Here is a 20,089-nt window from a genome sequence, read left to right as displayed (position 1 = left end):
ATCCAGCCTCCCAGACGCCCTGCTTCCCCTGCTTCGAGCGCGTTGACCACGCCCTCCCCGTCGTGCACCTGGCCTGCCTCCGCGCCAAGTCCCCTCGCCCGTGCATTGACCTCCAGCCCGCTTGATCCCCTGCTTCACGAGACGCGTCAGCCTTGATCTGTTTCTTGGCTTCGTCAGCGCCAAAGCCCAGCTCGCTCGCGCCGCCCCCTCAGCCTGCTGCCTCTCCACCGGCTGGGTCTCAGCCCACTAGGTGAGGCCACCCCTAGAGCCTCTTTTTTTTCACTGTTGGCCCAGCCAGTTTTGGCCCGCGTCTGTTTTTTTCCAGCGTCTGTGAATTTCCTAATTATCCTAGGATCTACAGTTTTGCAAAAAAAACCTAGAGTTCATGCATTAATATCTTCATAACTATGCATCGGAATTAAACAAACTTTAGATGTAAAATGCTTAGAATTTTGTGTAGATTAATAATATGCCACTTTCATCCATGTTTAAAATGTTTAATTTGTTGTTTGTTTAGATTTGCTCAAATGCCATGTTAAAATGATTTATTTCATAACTAAATAACCGTAGCTCCGATTTTAATAAACTTTATATGTAAATGGGGTGGAAAAATGCATAGATTAACTTGGTGCACTTTATTTTCCTGTTTAACAACATTAAAATATGTTTTAGGGCAGAACAGTAGCTAATTCAAAATATGGACATGAGGATTTTCCGGAATTGTTGTTTGTTGTTCCGGCCTCATTTAAACTTGCCTAAATAGTTAGTTTACTTATGCTTCACCTCTTGCCATGTTTAACAACATTTAAGATTGTTGGGTAGCCTAAGCAAGATCAAACTAAATAAATGTTGTGAAGTTTCGCCAATATGCAACTCGTTGCATATTGAGCTCCACTTAACTTGTAGTATTGCTTGTTGCAATTTGCCATGCCATGCCATGTTATTTAAACCGGACATGCATCATACTTGAATTGTGCATCATGCCATGATTATGCTTGTGTGTTTACCTTGTTGTTTGCTTCTTTCCGGTTGTGCTTCTTCTCGGTAGTTCCTGTTTCGTTGCGATTGTGAGGATCCGTTCGTCTACGTCTGTTTGTCTTCTTCATGGACTCGTTCTTCTTCCTAGCGGAATTTCAGGCAAGATGACCGCTACCCTGGATCTCACTACTATCATTGATATGCTAGTTGCTTCGTTCTATCGCTTTGCTGTTCTACCTATCTCTTATTGATCAAGCCTCCCAAATTGCCATGTCAGCCTCTAACCTTTTCACCCTTCCTAGCAAACCATTGCTTGGCTATGTTACCGCTTTTGCTCAGCCCCTCTTATAGCGTTGGTAGTTGCAGGTGAAGTTGAAGATTGCTCCATGGTGGATAGGATTTTGTTGGGATATCACAATATCTCTTATTTAATTAATGCATCTATATACTTGGTAAAGGGTGGAAGGCTCGGCCTTATGCCTGGTGTTTTGTTCCACTCTTGCCGCCCTAGTTTCCGTCATATCGGTATTATGTTCCCGGATTTTGCGTTCCTAACGCGGTTGGGTGATTTACGGGACCCCCTTGACAGTTCGCTTTGAATAAAACTCCTCCAGCAAGGCCCAACCTTGGTTTTACCATTTGCCTCACCTAGCCCTTTTTCCCTTGGGTTTCCGGAGCCCGAGGGTCATCTTTATTTACCCCCCCCCCCCAGGGCCAGTGCTCCTCCGAGTGTTGGTCCAACCTAGAGCCACTTGCAGCGCCACCTCGGGGAAACTTGAGGGACGGTTTTAGTTGTACGTAGTGTTCATCCGGTGTGCCCTGAGAACGAGATATGTGCAGCTCCTATCGGGATTTGTCGGCACATCGGGCGGCTTTGCTGGTCTTGTTTTACCATTGTCGAAATGTCTTGTAAACCGGGATTCTGAGACTGATCGGGTCTTCCTGGGAGAAGGAATATCCTTCATTGATCGCGAGAGCTTATCATGGGCTAAGTTGGGACACCCCTGCAGGGTATAAACTTTCGAGAGCCGTGCCCGCGGTTATGTGGCAGATGGGAATTTGTTAATGTCCGGTTGTAGATAACTTGACACCAGATCTGAATTAAAACGCATCAACCGCGTGTGTAGCCGTGATGGTCTCTTTTCGGCGGAGTCCGGGAAGTGAACACGGTTTTCGGGTTATGTTTGACGTAAGTAGGAGTTCAGGATCACCTCTTAATCATTGCTAGCTTCATGACCGTTCCGTTTGTTCTCTTCTCGCTCTTATTTGCATATGTTAGCCACCATACTTGCTTAGTCGCTGCTGCAACCTCACTAGTTGTCCATTCCTTACCCATTAAGCTTTGCTAGTCTTGATACCCATGGTAATGGGATTGCTGAGTCCTCGTGGCTCACAGATTGCTACAACAACAGTTGCAGGTACAGGTTATGCGATGATCATGATGCGAGAGCGATGTTTTCTTGTTTTGGAGTTCTTCTTCTGCTTCTTCTTCAATCGGGGGATAGGTTCCAGGTCGGCAGCCTGGGCTAGCAGGGTGGATGTCGTTTGAGTTTCTGTTTGTGTTTCATCCGTAGTCGGATGGTGCTCTTATGTAAGATGATGTTGTATTTGTGTGGCATTGTATGCCTTTTATATGTATCCCCATCTATTATGTAATGTTGATGTAATGATATCCACCTTGCAAAAGTGTTTCAATATGCGGGTCTATCCTTGGTGGAACCTTCGAGTTCCTTTTGGATAGGGTCGCATATTGGGCCTGACACAACTGGATTGACCCTTGGGTGTTGGAACTTGAGGTGGGGGTGAAGGAAAGAACTAGCGTGGAAGAAAAAAGGACAGGCCTTAACCTCTTTATAAAGGCCACGAATATCAAACGTCCCCTCCGTGGCCTTAAAACATGCCTATTCTCGAGGAATTATGCCAACAGAACGGTTGGGTTACCCACGCCCGTGTTGATGAAAATCCCGTAATAAGGGGACACGATCTCTGCTTTGACAAGACGTGCCAATAAAAACCGCCCCCGAGATGTGGGGTGGCGGGTTAGAAAACGATTCAAAATAATGGCCAGGTAGTGACGTAATGTCATATTGCCAAAATTGTCAGCAAATTAGACTCGTAAATATTATACCCTCTATGGTTGTTTGTAGAACTTGTTTTTCAGAGCCGGACACGATTCTTGTGTTCGAGATCTACTTTGAAGTATTCGGAGAAGGAACTCGCCTTGCAATGCCGAAGACAATCTTGCGCACCGGACTCATCATCATTGAAGCCTGGTTCAGGGGATACTAAGGGAATCCTGGATTAAGGGGTCCTCGGACAGCCAGACTATATACTTTGGTCGGACTGTTGGACTATGAAGATACAAGATAGAAGACTTTGTACCGTGTCTGGATGGGACTCTCCTTTGCGTGGAAGGCAAGCTTGGTGATTCGGATATGTAGATTCCTTTCTCTATAACCGACTTTGCACAACCCTAGTCCTCCACCGGTGTCTATATAAACCGGAGGGTTTAGACTTCTAGGGTTTAGCCACAACAATCATAACCTCATAGGCTAGACTTCTAGGGTTTAGCCATTACGATCTCGTGGTAGATCAACTCTTGTAATACTCATATTCATCAAGATCAATCAAGCAGGAAGTAGGGTATTACCTCCATAGAGAGGGCCCAAACCTGGGTAAACATTGTGTCCCCCGCCTCCTGTTACCATTAGCCTTAGACGCACAGTTCGGGCCCCCCTACCCGAGATCCGTCGGTTTTGATACCGATAGGAGGGGCGGGGGAGCGGGCGGGAGGGGAAAGAACCCCGAAGGCATGGGGGACGGCAACTGTTGCCGCTGCACGGGAGGGGCGGTGGGCGGCGGGGCACCGCGGGAGGTGCTGGCGGCGAGGGCATGGTGCTGCACATGCTTCTTGACCCCCTCCATCCAGCGCTCCTCCAACCGCAAGTATGCCACAAACTTGGGGAAGGAGGGCTCCGGCATCAAAGTGACGTTGGAGGCGGTGTTGCCGAAGTCCTCGTTGAGGCTGGCGGTGAGGGTGCTGAGGAAGAAGTCGTCATCAACCTTGGCACCGATGTCACGGAGTTCATCCGCCAACATTTTCTGGCGGTGGCAATAGTCATTGATAGTCTGTTCATCCTGAGGACGGTCAAAAAATTTGTGGTGCAAAAAAATGCGGCGCTAAAGCTTGTTGTCGGTGAAGAGGCCGTTGAGCTTGACCCACATGGTGCGGGCGTCATCACCATCGCTCACGACCGTGTGAAATAGGTCCTTGGAGATGGTGGTGAAGAACCACCAGATGAGCGTGGCATCGATTGCGGTCAACTTGGAGTGCCCCACCATGGCGTGGGAGTCGACGGTGCCGTCAACATGATCCACCAGATTGTTCTCGAGGAAGCGCAGCGAAAAGTACGTCTTCCACGCAAAGTACATGGAGTCGATTGCATCGAGGACGACGGGGACGCGTTCACGGATGTTGATGTCGCGGATTTCAGCAGGGTCCGGCCTGGCGAAGGGGTTGGAGATGGAGGAGGCGACGGAGGACATGGCAGGGCGGTGGGATTGGGGAGGGCGGCGCGGCAAGAGAGGCGGTGCGGTGGAAGGGAGAGGGGCAGTGCGGCTGCGGGGAGAAGGAGGTGCAGCGGCGGCGGCGGCAGATCGCAGCGGCGGCGGCCGCCCGGGGCGGCAGTGGCTAGGGCTTTAGGCGGAAGCGGTTTTGGAGAGGATTTTTTTTAGAACGAAGGCTCGTGAAGAGCCCGGCTTTGAATTAACAAAGCCATCAACCGGCCAGGATTACAACTCGACAAACCAAACACACAACCCACCAAGAAAAGGAAAAAGAAAACAAAAAAAAGGACGGCAAGATACAACGACGCCAGGGAGCATCTCACATACCTAGCAAACAACAAGCTAAAGAATATCGACAATGAGCACCTAGCTTGGCAATGACAAGGCCCTCTTGCACACACGAAGTCTAGGAGTAGGAGAATGCCGGCGCGGAAGAGGAAGAACAGGCGCCGCCGAGTAGGCCAGCCGTCGCCAAAACACCAGGGCCCCAGCGAAAAACACTAGCACCCAGATCCATCTTCGAAGAAGGCCCCTGCCTCCTTGCCTGGCTCGAAAGGCGTCGCACCGTCGACAGATGGACATGTTCACCCTAGAACCTGGATGGACGGCATCGATGGAAACCACAGGAGCGGAACCAGGCAGTCCCGTCTTGTCGCCAACTTCTCACCTGGAGCAGAACATCACCGAAATCCAGAGACCCGAGCACACAAAAGACAAGCCGCCAGGATGAACGAAAGAGCAACAGCCAGGACCAAGATCAAAAATATAAGCTTTGGCTCTACGGCTCGCTGGAGTGACACCAACGGAAGGGATCCCTATCCCCTCCTGTCCAGGAACCACGGGCACCGGACGGGGGCACTACAGGAGCATGGAGAGCACCCAATCATCATGGTCCCTCACCAGGGAGGGCACCGCCACCACTGGAGAAACACTGTCGCCGCCGACACCCACCACACACATCTCAGCGAAGTCCAACAACCATCCTTGTTCCCTAAGCGGCGCCTTCAGGAAGGATATGGCGCCAAGGGCGTCGCCGCCGCCCAACAAAGTTGGGGCTTTCACCCGGGAAGCCAAGGGGAAGGGGACGGGGCCAATATACCTGACGACGCCTCCAGGAAGGTGAGTGGCGCTCGCGGGCATCACCGCCGTCGAAGCCGGCAGAGCTGGCTTGGGATTTCTCCCGGTCGAATGTACCCGTCACCGGCACCCACCCAGCGGAGGAATGGCGTCTGCGACGAGGCAAACCAGAGCTGGGGGTGAGGGTCCGCCGAATCAGCAGCAGAAGGGTTAAGGCGGCCAGATCTGGTAGCGTCGGAGCAGAGGCCTCCGCCGCGCCCTGGCTCGCATCCACCGCAGAGCTCGCCGCCCGCACAGCCGAGATCTGCGTCCCGCGCCACCTTGCACCGAGGCCCGGTGGCGCCCAACCAGCCAGGGCCGCCGCCCCGGATCCTGAGTCTTCCCGCGAGCAAGACAGGACAGCAGCGACAGGAGCGAGAGGCCCCGCCGCCACCTTCATCAGCAGCGCCCCGGGCTTGGCCGGCGGCCGCTTCGGGCGGCGGGGAGGGGAGGGAGAGAGGGAGGAGGGGCCGGCGGCGGGGCTAGGGTTTGAACCCCCGAGCCGCCCGAGATGGGCGACGCGAGGGGAGGGGAGGGGAGCGCCAGAAGGGCCAGGTCGTTTGGGAGAGGATCAAGATGGTATCTGATACCATGTAGAATGAATTGTGTGCGGCGATATACTCATTGATCATGCACTAGGCACATATATAGATACAAGGCGTGCGACCGGTGTCTTTTCTCCCAAAATACAAGTAAATACAGAGAGAGACAGTACAGGTGAGGCATACAAAATCCGGTCATACATATGTGTACACATGTTCAACAGTGATGTTTACGCTCGCCCCAGCAACATCCTTCCTGCATTCTGGTCCAGCTTGGAGCAGCTGAGCTGATCAGCGTACATACAGGCCCCAAGAATACCTTCGCCCGTGGAGGTGGAAAAGGTTGCACTAGACTACAGAAATAACCAAGCCTCTATTCCAGGCAAGATTTTCACCGTGAGAATCGGCCACTTGGGTGAAAATGACCCAGGATGTATTGCGTATGTGCCGCGTGGTATTAATTTGGTATGTGGCGGTGTACAAAAGCCTTGTGGATCCACTTATTTCATTGAAATTTTTTGAACAGGTGTGGCATTCGGTTTGGTTGATTTAGCGTTTTTTGGGTGTGTGCGGCTTAGGCTGTTCGTGTGTGTTTGTGCGTGCGTACATGCCGTCCCTTTCGGTTGTTTGAACGTGGTTTCTTTCTTATGTGCCATCGCTTTCGGTTCTTCTAATGTGGTTGTTTTTTTAGTGTGTGCCACAAGTTTTCAAATTTTGGCTTCCTTTGTTTATTTACTCTCTTTGGACATAAATTGGGCCTCATCAAAAGCATATGTTTGAAACAGATAGTTCATCAAGCTTGCAAAGCACAACCACTATCAGGTTTATCCATGATGATCAAGCTGTTAGCTAATCTCATAGTGGTCACAAGTAATAACAATAAAGAGCTATTAACAGAATGCGGGAGATCAAATCAATCAAAACAATATAAAAACTCATAAACATAAGCTATAGATAATTCAAGGCAAAAAGAAGAGAGGAATTAGCTGATTAATTGAGTTGTTGCATGCATGCAGACTAATTGGGTGAGGCCGCGTGGCAGCAAGCAGACCCATTGGAGCTGGCCAGTTGATTGGGACTTGATTGCAGCCGCCAGACGACAAAATGTGTTAGCCATATCCATGCGACCAATCCGAACTTCCCAGTTGATTGGCACTTGATTCCAGGTGGAAGACGACAAGGTGTGTCGGGCGGTGCCATGCATCGGGATCGGTCGAACGACACTGTCCACCAATCGGAAGTGCCTAGGAGGGTTGCATTTGCTTCCAAGAGTAAAGCGACAAGATATGTGCGCCGATCCATGTAGCGGTAGCGGTGATGTGACAGGCAAAGCTGATTGGTCGAAGCGGTGCGGTTGCGCCGCCCGGATATTTCGCGCGGTGCTTACTCTGTCATTTTCACCGTATAAAATGACGTATCGCTGCCGCTTTGCCTGGTATTTCCAGAAAATGCGCGTCGTTCTACGTCGGTGTTGATGTACTCATGATTTCTAGAGTTCTCTGGCATGCTATGGTGCTATAAATATGCTGCCTTTCCTCTTCTGGTCGTGCATGTGCTTTCATTTCTCTCATGTTGCTCGATGGTTGCTCCTTCTTGCAGTTGTGATGGTTTGCGGCGTCCCGGGCGTCCTCGTGGCTCCCGTGCTCTTTCGGTTGGTCGTCGCGATGGCTCAGAGCGTGGTGCTGGTTCTACTGATTCGCCGGATAGTGCTACGTTTGCTCATCGTCGTCCGTCTTGTCGGTCTGGTCATCGTGCGCGTGGGTTGTCTTCTTCGTGTGCTTTCTCCCTGCCGTCTTCCGTTTCGATGGATATTGATATGTCATCTGGTTTGTCTCTTTTTGTTGCATTCAATTTGTTTTTCCTGGTTTTGTGGATTAATTGTTGTGATTTGGTGTTGCAAGGTGGGTGTAGTCGTCCTTCTGTTGCTTCTCGCAGGGAGGAGATTCGTTTGGGCAAGCGGCCCGTTGATTGTGCTCTTGGTTTGAGTGTTTCCATCGATGAAATCTTATTTTTGGGTGTTGTTTGTTTGTACTTAATCATTTGATATGTTTTGTATTTACAGATGTATCTTCTTGTGGGTCGGAGACGTCTCGACACGATGTTATTGCTTCTGTTGCCTCTTTGCCTCCTACTATAGACTATGGTATCCTCTCTATTTTTTTTCTTAAAGTGTGTAGGTGGATTTGATAGTTGAATATGGGTATATCAGCTGGAGGTATCGTATTATTGGGTTGGGATCCATGCGTGGTTTTATTGGGTTGGGATTTGTGTGTGGTTTGCCGATGTGGTTAGTTGCATGGGACATGCATGTTAGCTGGCTGGAAAAATACTGTTTGTGTTAGCTCCACGTCGTGGTGTTTAAAAAAAAGAAAAAAATTGCCCAACCGGCGCTGTTGGGCCCATAGTAGCTTACAGACCGTGCCCAAATCAAGCCCTAAGGCGACTCGGGCGGCTGATCGAGCCTACTGACGGGCCCAGCAACGGGGTCCAACGGGGCAGTGGACAGTAGTAACATAGGAGTTCGAAATCGGGGGTGGAGGTGGCTATTTAAGCTGCTCCTCGCGCTCTCCCGTTTTCGAGGTGGGACTAAACGATGTTGCTTCCCCGCGCGTGTGAGTGGCTGGAATGTGGGTCGGGTGAAGTGTGTTGGGCCGAACTGGGCTGGCTGCTGACTGTGTTGAGTATGGCCTGTTAGTCCTGCCGAGATTGTGTGTGGTGTACTGGTTGTGTTAAGTGCACCTTGTGGTGTACCCTCGCATTTGTGTGCATGGCGCATGCATGATACATTTTGGTTATTTGGAATGTGGATTTTTTCTTTTTTTTCGTACTCTGATTTTGGTTGTAGCGGATTATTGTATTTGCGTATAACTTTGTTTCTATTGATGAAATTTTTATATTTGCAGATAATTCTATTCCTGTTGTTGAAGAGGCTACTGTTGCGTCTGGTGCTTCCTATTTTTCTGATTGGTTGCGTGCTTCTTTGGTGGTTACTCATCCACGTGTTGTTCCGCTTCGATGTGCCGGTTCTTCTTTTCGATCCGTTCCGTTAGGTTGGTTGTTATGTACGTGTGCTTATGTCACAACATAAATTATTTTACTGACCTTCGTGTTTTTTTCCTTTTGCCTTTATTTCTAAAGTTTTGCCCACGCCGGCTGTCGATGTTGCTGATAGTGATCATGCTCGACGCAAAAGGAAAATGATTCGATCATACGGGTCTGGGAGGAGTAAAGGTTTGTGCTTCTTAATATTTTATCCTTTTATTCTCAATGTTGTTAATATTATTTCCATTGCCAAGTTTATCTTTTCCTTATCTATTTAATTATATATATATATATATATATGTATATATATATATATATATATATATATATATATTGTTTGTTTTTTGTGCAGTCCGTGTGTTGGGACTCCCTATTCCGAAGAATTTGGTTCATCTACTTAAGAGTATGGCGCTGTCTAATTGTTTTTGCATTTTAGTTGTATGTAGCGTGTATTATTGGTGTAGTAAATGTATTGTTGTTGGTGCAGTTGTTCAGAGGGGCCGTTCGTATTATGGTAGTCCGGATCTTACATGTCAGTGGTGTGGGGCTTTTTATTGGTTCCATGAGGGTTCAACTTATCACCCGGCTTCTACTATTCGAAGACCTGTTTATACGGGATGTTGTCGTGGTGGCAAGGTTTCTTTGCCGAAGTTTCGTCCTTGGCCTTCGCCATTGGATAGATTGATACGGTTTGATGGAGACATGACTTCCAATAGGTTCATGCGGTTGATTAAGCAGTACAATTCAATGTTTTGTTTTACGTCCTTGGGTGCTTCTATTGACAACAGAATCAATGTTGGTGGTGCCCCCTATGTGTTTAAGATGAATGGGGTGGTATATCACCGTATTGGACCTCTTGTGCCTCCTCATGGTTTTTCGCGAAATTTGCTCAGTTATATATGATTGATTCAGGTGACGAGATCGACAACAGACTTAATGTGTTTGCTAGGGATGACGGCAGTTCTCTTCGTCCAGATCCTGAAATTGTTGCATCTCTTGTTAGGATGCTTGATATGTATAATCCTTTGGTTCATAAATTCAGGCTTGCTCGCCAGAATCTGTGCAGTCCTGATGCACCGAGGGTATGTATACGTCTTTTAGGTAATGACGGTGGACCACATGGTACGCGTTTTTCTGGTCCCACTGTTTCTGAGGTTGCTGCACTTATTGTTGGTGATTTGACACCTGAGCGTAAGAGTTTTGATGTTATTGCTGAAAGTCATTCTGGTGCTTTGAAGCACATATCTGCTCTCAATTGTAATCTTATGGCTCTCCAGTATCCTCTTCTTTTTCCTTATGGAGACAAGAGTTATCATTTGGGCATTAATTATATTCAGCGTCATGATTCTGAAATGGCTTCATCGGTTTTACTGGATGCTCGGCAACTCGGTGATGATAGTAGTGATGAGGATGATGATTTTATGGATGTCGTGGCCCAACGTGGCGGTGGTGGTCGTGTGAGTATGTTAGAATATTACAGTTATTATTTTCATTATCGTGAAGGCGAGGCCAATCCTTATACGAGTTGTGGTCGATTGAGTCAGCAAGTAAGTGTGAATGCATATTCTTGTGTTGAATCTGATCGATTGGAGTATCATTTACGGAAACAAGATAAGCTTCGCAGTGAGATGTATCAGGGTGTGTCTGATGCAATGGGCGAAGGTAATTCTACGGGCAAGAATGTTGGGGTTCAATTCATATTGCATGTAGTTTTACTAGTGGTCCTCGGTATATGTTTCTGAATTATCACGACGGAATGGCTATATGTCGCCAATATGGGGCTCCTAATTTGTTTATTACCTTTACTTGCAATCCCAAATGGCCTGAGATTGCTGATGCATTGGCCGCTGAGCCTGGTCAAGTTGCAGCTGATCGGCCTGATATTACTACGCGGGTGTTTGCTATGAAACACGAAGAATTTTTTGATGGAATTAAAGATGGTTCATTTTTCGGTGATGTCAAAGCATGTGAGTTTTATAATAGTTTTTACAGTAAATTTTGGTTATTTATATGTGTGACTTTGTTTTCATATTGGCAGATTTGTACGTTGTGGAATTCCAGAAGAGAGGTCTTCCTCATACTCATACATTGGTGTGGTTGAAAGCTGATACAAAGGAGCCTTCGGTTGCTTTCATAGATAGTCTTATTTGCGCCGAGATTCCTGATCCCTTGGTTGATCCTTTGGGTTATGCTCTTGTTGATGAGTATATGATACATGGCCCCTGTGGAGTTTATAACTCTAAATGTCCTTGTATGAAGAACAATTGCTGTTCTAAACGTTTTCCTAAGGCCTTTTCGGATGAAACGATGGTTGATAATGTTGGTTTTCCTGTTTATCGAAGGCGAGACAATGGTTTGTATGTTTTAAGGCAACAAGATTCTCTTAAGATGGGTAATCAATGGGTTGTTCCTTATAATATGAAATTGCTAAAGAAGTTTGATGCTCACATTAATGTGGAGTGGTGCAACAAGACTAATTTGTTGAAGTACTTGTTTAAGTATCTTACCAAGGGACCAGATGTCGTACAGATGCGTATTGACATGAATGAAAGACCGTCGTGTGTTTTTACAGTGCCGTCTCCCACCGGAAAGAATGAGATAGATGACTAAGTGAAGTGCAGGTTGGCTGTTCCTGCTGTTGGTAATTTAAAGTGCAGGTTGGCTGTTCTTGCTGTTGGTAATTTAATTTAATTTAATTTAATTTGTTGTTGGTTTGAATTATGTGTTTAAGGACCTATTTCTTTTAGGTATCTTTCTGTGTGTGAGTCTTTTTGGAGAATGTTTGCCTACAGTATTCATGGTCGTGAACCCTCTGTGGAGAGGCTAATTGTGCATCTTCCTAGCATGAACAGAGTTATATTTGCCGAGACTGATGAACTTGGGAATGTGTTGGATAATCCATCTGCTTTGACAACTATGTTGATTGAGTGGTTTGTTGCAAGCCAAAAGTACAGAGTTGCGAGGTCGTTGACTTACCTCGATTTTCCAAGTGAGTGGGTTTGGAATAGAAGCGAGAAGGTTTGGACTAATCAGAAAGTTAAGAATAAGTTGGGCAGTAAAATGGGCCGTATTTACCATGTACATCCTAGCACTGGTGAGCTGTTTTTCCTACGGATGTTATTGATGGTTGTTCGTGGTGCAACATCCTTTGAAGATTTAAGGACTCGTAATGGACGAGTTTACCCCACTTTCAAAGAAGCCTGTCAGGCTAGGGGTTTGGTAGGAGATGATAATGAGTGGTTCAAATTGTTTGATGAAGCTGTTGTTTGGGCGACGCCTTTTCAATTACGTCACCTTTTCATGTTAGTAATGGGCGAGCTCTTTTTGAGCGATTCTGGCCAAGTATGGCAGAGGATATATCTTATAGGTTGTCGTCTGCTATTGGTAATCGTAGTTATGTTGTGCCTATGGATTATCTTGAAGAATGTCTTCTCTCTGAGTTGGCTTCTATGTTTACTAAGAATGGTTCAGCCCTTGCTTCATTTAATTTGACGGACCGCACTATTCCTCTTAATGATGATTGTTATAATAAGTTAGTTGCTGAAGAATTGGGGTATGATGTTGTGAAGCTTGGTGGCGAGGCGAACGATTTGTATTGCAGATTAAATGATGGACAGAGATCTATACATCATGAAGTGGTGGGTGCAGTACGTGAGAACAGGGCTGGTTTTTATTCTGTCTCGGGCTGTGGAGGGTCTGGTAAAACTTTTTTGTGGAAATCTATAATTTCTACTCTTAGATCCGAGCGGTGTGTACTACAGGTGCTAAACAGCAGCGTCATGGCGATCATCTACGATCATTGCGCACAGGAGCATAGAGAGGCCAAACAATGCTGCTAGCAGCCCAACTATGAGAACTAGGATCAACTCTGAGCTCACGTCCTCCATTGGAGGCCTCCTCTCGATCTTTTATCACCGGAGGAAAAAAAAGAAGCGAAAATTAGGGAGAAGGAATGAGATACGTTGTGGGATGGAGAAGAAGAGGAAAGTCTATTGTTATTTTTATAGCTCGAACTTGGTGTACGATGGGCGAGGTTCACTAACACCGCTCGCCGGTGATCAGAAGGCGAATCTACCATCAGTGCCAAAAAGGTACTGGTCCCTGAAACGACTACTCGCTATATCAGTAGTGAGCACGCCTCACATTATCACGATACTGCCCTAGAGCTGAAGGCGAATCTGCGAGTAGTGCTGAAAAATACTGGCCGCGGAGGTGACTGCTCGTTGTATCGGTAGCGAACACGTCCTACACTATCACAGTACTACCCTACATGGTCTATGCCCTAGATGGTACAAGTGGGAGACGTGCGGGAAAGCACGCGAGGCCGGTCTTCAGGAGGCAAATCTGCGAGCAGTACCGAAGAGGTATTGGCCCGTGGGATGACTGTTTGTATGTCGGTAGCGAGCACGCTTCACACTATCGTGATACTGCATTGAATGCTCTACGCGTCAGGCGCCACAAGTGGGGGACCTGCCGAAAGCATGTCACACAGAAGAGAGATAAGACACTGAACTGCTCAGTGGAGTGTAGCAAGCAAATATTTAGAATCTGAAAAAAAATCGCTTATTTTCATTTCTCAAGGATCTAGATAGCAATTATATAATTGACTTTGCCCGTAAGCACGCATACTAATTAATTCTGCTACTAAAAAAAGAATGAGTGTGGAGTATTTATGGCCATTACAAGGAATACAGTGTGTCAAACAGTTGTTCGCCGTTTGTACTTACATTCAATTTTAAGAAGATTCTCTCGGTTTTAATTCTTTTCTAATTATTAAATTATATTCTTGATTTACTACGTAATTTTTCATTCATATTAATTGGTCGAATTTAGACTGGATTAAAAAATAACATCCATGTATTCGCAACTTTTTTTTACTTCTATTCTATATCGTCGAGTTTCTTTTTTTTAAAAGCATTTTTTGTTTACTACAATTTACATATTCGACTAGCCCATCTGGCTACCTCAAGCTTCCGTCCACTCAATATTTAACATTCTGACGCAGCCCGTACGATTAACTTGCGTTGGCCCATATACATCATGCATGCATTCGAGCGATCGACTATATCGTGATTTTTTTGCTACCTAGCAATTTATATAATTACACTAGCTTACACTGTTTATCTTAGCAATTGTCCACACTTGCTAATATATAGTACAGAGCTATGGACGGGCGCCGCGCAACATTCGCTAGTCGAACAGCTAGCAGAGGCAGAAACATGTCTCTGTCGCTGCTCGTCCGTCAGCTCCTCTTCTTTAGGTTGCTGGTCTAGATTATTAGCACTAGAAAAATGTGCGTATCGGTTGGTACAGTGACACGGCGGTTTTGGTCGAGCATGCCCGTCTCTTTGTTGTATCGACACATATAGTATGTCCACATGGTTGTGCCGGTGTCATGCGGTGCTGCTCTGTTGTTGGGAAATACAATTAGATACAACTGAGGCTGCGCGAGGGTGTCTTTACTGGCTATATTATCATTGTTCGCGGCCGCCGCCCACGTGCGAACTTGACTTTTTCCAAGAATCTCCGGCGGCTAAGACCAACTCCCCAAATGGTTTGGCCACATCCGTCTGAGGATAAATGGACAGAACATGCGGCCCAATACGCAGGAGCAAACGAACCAATGTCTATTTTTGGTTCGCTTTCGACTCATTTCCGACCCAACTTTGCACCGCGTTTGCGGCCAAGTGGACAGACGGGAGGAGCACGTCCTTGTCCTCTCCTGGCCCGCCCATCGGGGACATGCCCACTCACTTTCCCTCCATTTCGCCCAAACCCTCCCACGCCCTCCCCTTCCCTTCCTCCCTCCCTTCATCATGGCCAACGACCCGACGAATCCTGGCGGCTGCGGCGAAGAAGGCTACTAAGAAGCCGCGGTCGGAGCTCATGCCGGCGGAGCTCGCCAAGCTCGACGCCGAATCGGCCAAGTGAAGGAACCGGTGGACAAAGGTGGCGGAGAAGAAGGCAGTTGCCAACTGCGCTGCCGGCACGGCCGCGCCACGCTATGTGCCGCGGAACACCATGCCGACGTCGACGACAAGGAGTGCATCGTCACGAAGGCGCACACCCTCCTCATGTTAGGGTTGTGCCGACCCCCGCAGACCATTCTCTCGGTCGTGCCATGGCCACGACCAGTGCAGGCTCATCGGCCGTTCATCCATCCTCCGCAGCACTAGTCCCCGAGCTCGTCCGTCACACCCGAGACGCCAGTGTGTCGTGCGCCGCCGCCGCATGGCCATGGGCAGACACGGTTCTCCACGTCACCAGACTACAACATGGTTGCTCCGGCCAGCGCGTGGGCGACATCAACCTCAACGTCACGCTGGGTACAGTGGCTCTAGCCAGCCATTCGACGAGACGCATAGGAAGCCGCCCCGGTCGATCTCTTCGGCTAACATGACCGGCATCCGCAGGCTGTTCAATGAAATGTCACTGTCGATGTCGACTGTCCACGACCATGACTACGCGGAGTTCATGGACAATGTCATCTTCGAGGGTCGTGGTTAGGCCTTCCACGTCGATGGCCAAGGCCAAGCTTATCCCTACACGACCCAAAGCCAGGATGGCCGCGGCCACTATGAGGACACTCAATTCGCCGGTCATGATGAAGATGAGGACGGCCATGGAAACTCATGGCATGAAGATGAGGACTTGTATTATAAAGATGAGGTAGAAGATGTCAACATTTCGTCGGAGCCATTGGTGTATATCGATGAGCTCACCCAAAGGGCCGAAGCACAAAAGAAGAGCCAAAGCATTCGTACGGGATCATACACCCAAGAGGAGGACACTTTGATTTGCGAGAGTTGAAAGGAGGTAGGCCAAGATCCCATGAAAGTTGCCGAGCAAAAAGGATTCGTCTTTACAACAAGAGTTCACAAGAACTTTCATGAGCGAAGGAAGTTTGCCCCCTAACAATTTGCGAGCACCCGCAACATCAATTCAATCCAAAAAAGATGGGGGTTCATCCAACAAGAGTGCAACAAATATTGTGCGCGCTTGAGAGCATTCAAGCCCGTCCCGTGTGTGGCCTAGGCATTGGTGACTTGGTATGAACCTCTCGTTTTTTTCATCTTGTGTGCTTTCATGTTGGCATGCCATTTATATTTGATGCATTTTGTGTCCTTTCATGTTACAATTGTGGCTGTATCTTTGATTGTGTAGGCATTTCAATCTTTGAAAGCCTTCAACTCCCGGCACATACTCTTACATATTATTGGTCGCTCATCAAAGATTGCCCCGAGTTCAATGACCAATATGCCGCTCGTAAGAAGAAAGGAGGGAAGGCGACCATTGCTGATGAGAGAGACTCGCTCAAGAGGCTAAGGGGCAAGAAAAGCTTGAAGACCAATGAGAAGAGTGATGTGTCTTCTATTGCTTTGCAATGAACTTTGGAGAACATGATGAGCCAAAAGAAAGTGAGGCAGGAGAGGAGGAGCAAACAAAAGGAGGAGAAAATGAAGATATACCTAGAGCTCCAAACGAAGAAGCTTGACATGGAGGAGGTCGTGAAGAGAAGAAAGCTTGACATCGAGGAGGCCACACAACTCAAGAAGCTCGAGATCGAGGCCACCAATGCTGACACCAAAGCAAAAGAGGTGGCACTTGCGATCATGAGGGTCGACAAGAACAACATGTCACCAGAGAGGAAGGCTTGGTTCGTGAACCGGCAGAAGGAGATGTTCGCCCGCAACAGCCCGAACTAGGTGAGACCTTGGCTGTGGACTATGGCCATTTATTTTGAAGGCTGGCTGGTGCGTCGTCTGCTGGCTTTGTTGCCAACTCCAAAAACTTGTTCATTTTGAAGGTAGCTTGTGTGCCGGCCGCTGGCTTTGTTGCCGGCGTAAAAAAACATGTCTATTTTGAAGGCTGACTAGTGTGCCGGCCGCTGGCTTTGTTGCCAGCATGAAACTTGGGTGGCCATTTTGTAGGCCGCTGGTTTGGTTGCCAGTCGACATGAACCGGTGTGAACTAGGCCGTTGTCATTCAGCTATATTATTTGATCTGGTGGAGCTACTGCCGATGGTCGAGGCATCGTCGGCAGTCTGCGCCATCAGGTTCGGGGTGCTCAGGGGGAAACCCTAGATCTTGGTCTTCCGGATCGGGTGATGATGGCGTTCTATCGCTTACCCTTTTGGGGGCATCGTCTTGGAGCAAGTGCTGGCTGGAGGGATGGTGGAGCGGTGTTTCATCTCACACTTTGATGGCGGCGGAGATCGATGGCATGGCGCTGCGGAGACTTGGCGTCCGATGTGCGGAGATGGGCTCGCGCAGGAGGAGGTTGTTGTCTGACGTCATGGTGACGTCGATGGCTGATTTGCCAGACAAGGTAGAAGCCTCAATATGATCTGAAGACTTGTGGAAGATGGCGGCGATGACACACGAGTGCGTCTGACCGGATTGTGCCCCAGACCCGGTATGTGGCTCGGCTGGGGCCTCCGAATGAGTTTCGGCTTCTGGCTTTTGATGTTAGGCTTAGGTGAGTGGTTTGGGTAGTGGCCCAGTTAGCACCCCTTCACCATTTTGGATAGGAGTAGCGGCATATGTTGCCAAGATGGTGGATTCAGCACATTTGTTCGCACACGAACACGTCACCGGGTACCCTTGACGCCGGGGGTGGTGCACCGCAGCTCACGTCGAAGGAGACCCGCCGGAAGCGCGGTACGCAAGACAATCCGGCGGGCGCTTTTGAAGACCCAAAACCTCACACGCCCGGGAGGGACCCCGTCAGGGCACGCGGCGGCTATGGGCTGCCCTAGGTCGACCTGATCGCCCCTAGGGCCTCGAGGTTCGCCGCCCTGCAACAAGAAGAACAGACGAAGAACGAGGAAGAAGAATAACTAGGGTTAAGCAGAAAAGATAAAGATAAAAAGTGGTAGATGAATTGATCGATTATGTGTTGTTCAATCGGCCGTCACCTCTTAGGTATATAAGAGGCGGCTGGATTTCCCGTGCAAGGAAAAGGCTTGGATTCACGTCCAAAACCCTAGTCAAATTCGGATTGGTTTTGTCCAAACTTTCCAAAACTGTTCGGTTTAAACTGGCTGCACCTTGCGGGTCTTTTTTGTGGTGGTAAACTATCTCGGATGGAAATGATCCTAAAAGCAATCTTGACCGTTTCGACGAGGCGAACAACTTATATGTTGAATGTTTTTTGATCAGAGGTCATATTGAGGGTCAAATCGGTCGCGCAAAACAGGCTAGCCCTCGCGCTACCCATCAGACACGGTGTCTGGTGGGGCGCGCCAGTTTTTGCCTCCTGACAGGGCTGTATTCCGATGGCTCTAACTTTTGCATACGAACTCGGATTGGAACGATTTTGATAAGAAAACGATCGTTTCGACGAGACGAAGACAATCCTGGTAGATAATTTTTCCATTTGAGGTCGTCTTGGGGGCTTAATCAGCCAAACTGTACTCTGAATATAAGATCTTAGTACTTTGAGCATAGTTTCGGCCTTCGAGATGAAATCGGACTGCGATGACCCAAACTTCAAAGATGTTCATATCGACCATACGGAACTCTTTCATGAAGATCACTTCTCCATTTGAGGCCATCTTAAATAAGTTATTGACTATGCCAAAATCTGGTGTCAACACATGCCCCCCTGTTTTTCGGCAATGTTTGTGTGCCGAAAAATAACTTCTGCATAGCTTGTTCTAAGGACGATGTCAACACTCCATCGGCCATTTTGCATGTTCTTAGGACGACAAGTATATATCGGCCATTGCTTGTTTGAACCTCTTGATGCAAACTTGGGTGAAAACTTCTCAGCTTCTATAACAATCCGGTGATAAGGTTCCATAGATCAAAACCATCCTCCGAACCATATTGTTCACCCTTTCGCTAGGATTTTGCAGATAATCAAGAATGAACTTCCTCCAATCCTTAGTTCGCCTGCATAAAAGTTTCATTAGTGGCCGTAGCGGTGGGCTTCGATTCAGCCTTACCTATGTTGACAAGACCTAGCATCGGCTATTGATAGAAATGCAATACACCATGGTTAACATAGTAGCTGGACGCTTGCTGTGCCAACTCTTTCGAATTGTCATGCCTAGATATATGAACAATTTCAAAGCAACCCAAGGTAAATCTTGCATCTAGACATACCAAAAGATAAACTATAAGTGATCCGTCAAAATATTGATAACCCTTGGATATTTGTTGCACTACTAATAACGAATCACCAGAAGTCTCAATATGTATAGCACCTATATGAAGGCAAAGCTCCAATCCGAATGACAATGCATATTCGGCTTTAATGATTGTGCAAAAATATTATAAGCGGCCTGAGGCTTCACAAAATAGCTCCATATGGAGATAAATAAGCAACACCAACACCTTGGCCATTGCCACAAATTTACTGTCGAAAATAATCTCCATAGTACTAGAAAGACAAGGGCAATATCAATGGACATGTACCTTGTTTTGGCCTCTAATTGAACTAAGGACGATGTTAGGATACTACATCAGCCATGCTTTGACATATTCTTAGGGCGATAGATAAATACCGGCCATCAACATAATGCCCATGTAGAATTCATTCACCAAATCATGTATAGCCGAAATAAACAAATGAAATAGCAATCAAATATTTCGGCCCTTTGGATTAGCAAGAAAAAATGTAGCTAATAAAATGCATAGAGATTTGGTAATACCCTCTCATGATGCAGAAAATTATGTCGCTTCCATGGATTAAAATAAATCCAGGGAGGGTAATTTATCATACTTGATGATGAATTCCATGGCAAAGGCATCAATGGTATGGTTGAAGAATATGGATGATGTGCTAACCGAAGATTTTGATGGGGTGATGCAAACCTTCGGCTTAACTGTTTTTGGCT

Source organism: Triticum aestivum, chromosome 2B, assembly GCF_018294505.1.
Source record: "Triticum aestivum cultivar Chinese Spring chromosome 2B, IWGSC CS RefSeq v2.1, whole genome shotgun sequence".
NCBI classification, from domain to species: domain Eukaryota; kingdom Viridiplantae; phylum Streptophyta; class Magnoliopsida; order Poales; family Poaceae; genus Triticum; species Triticum aestivum.
Note: the sequence above shows the minus strand (reverse complement) of the source record.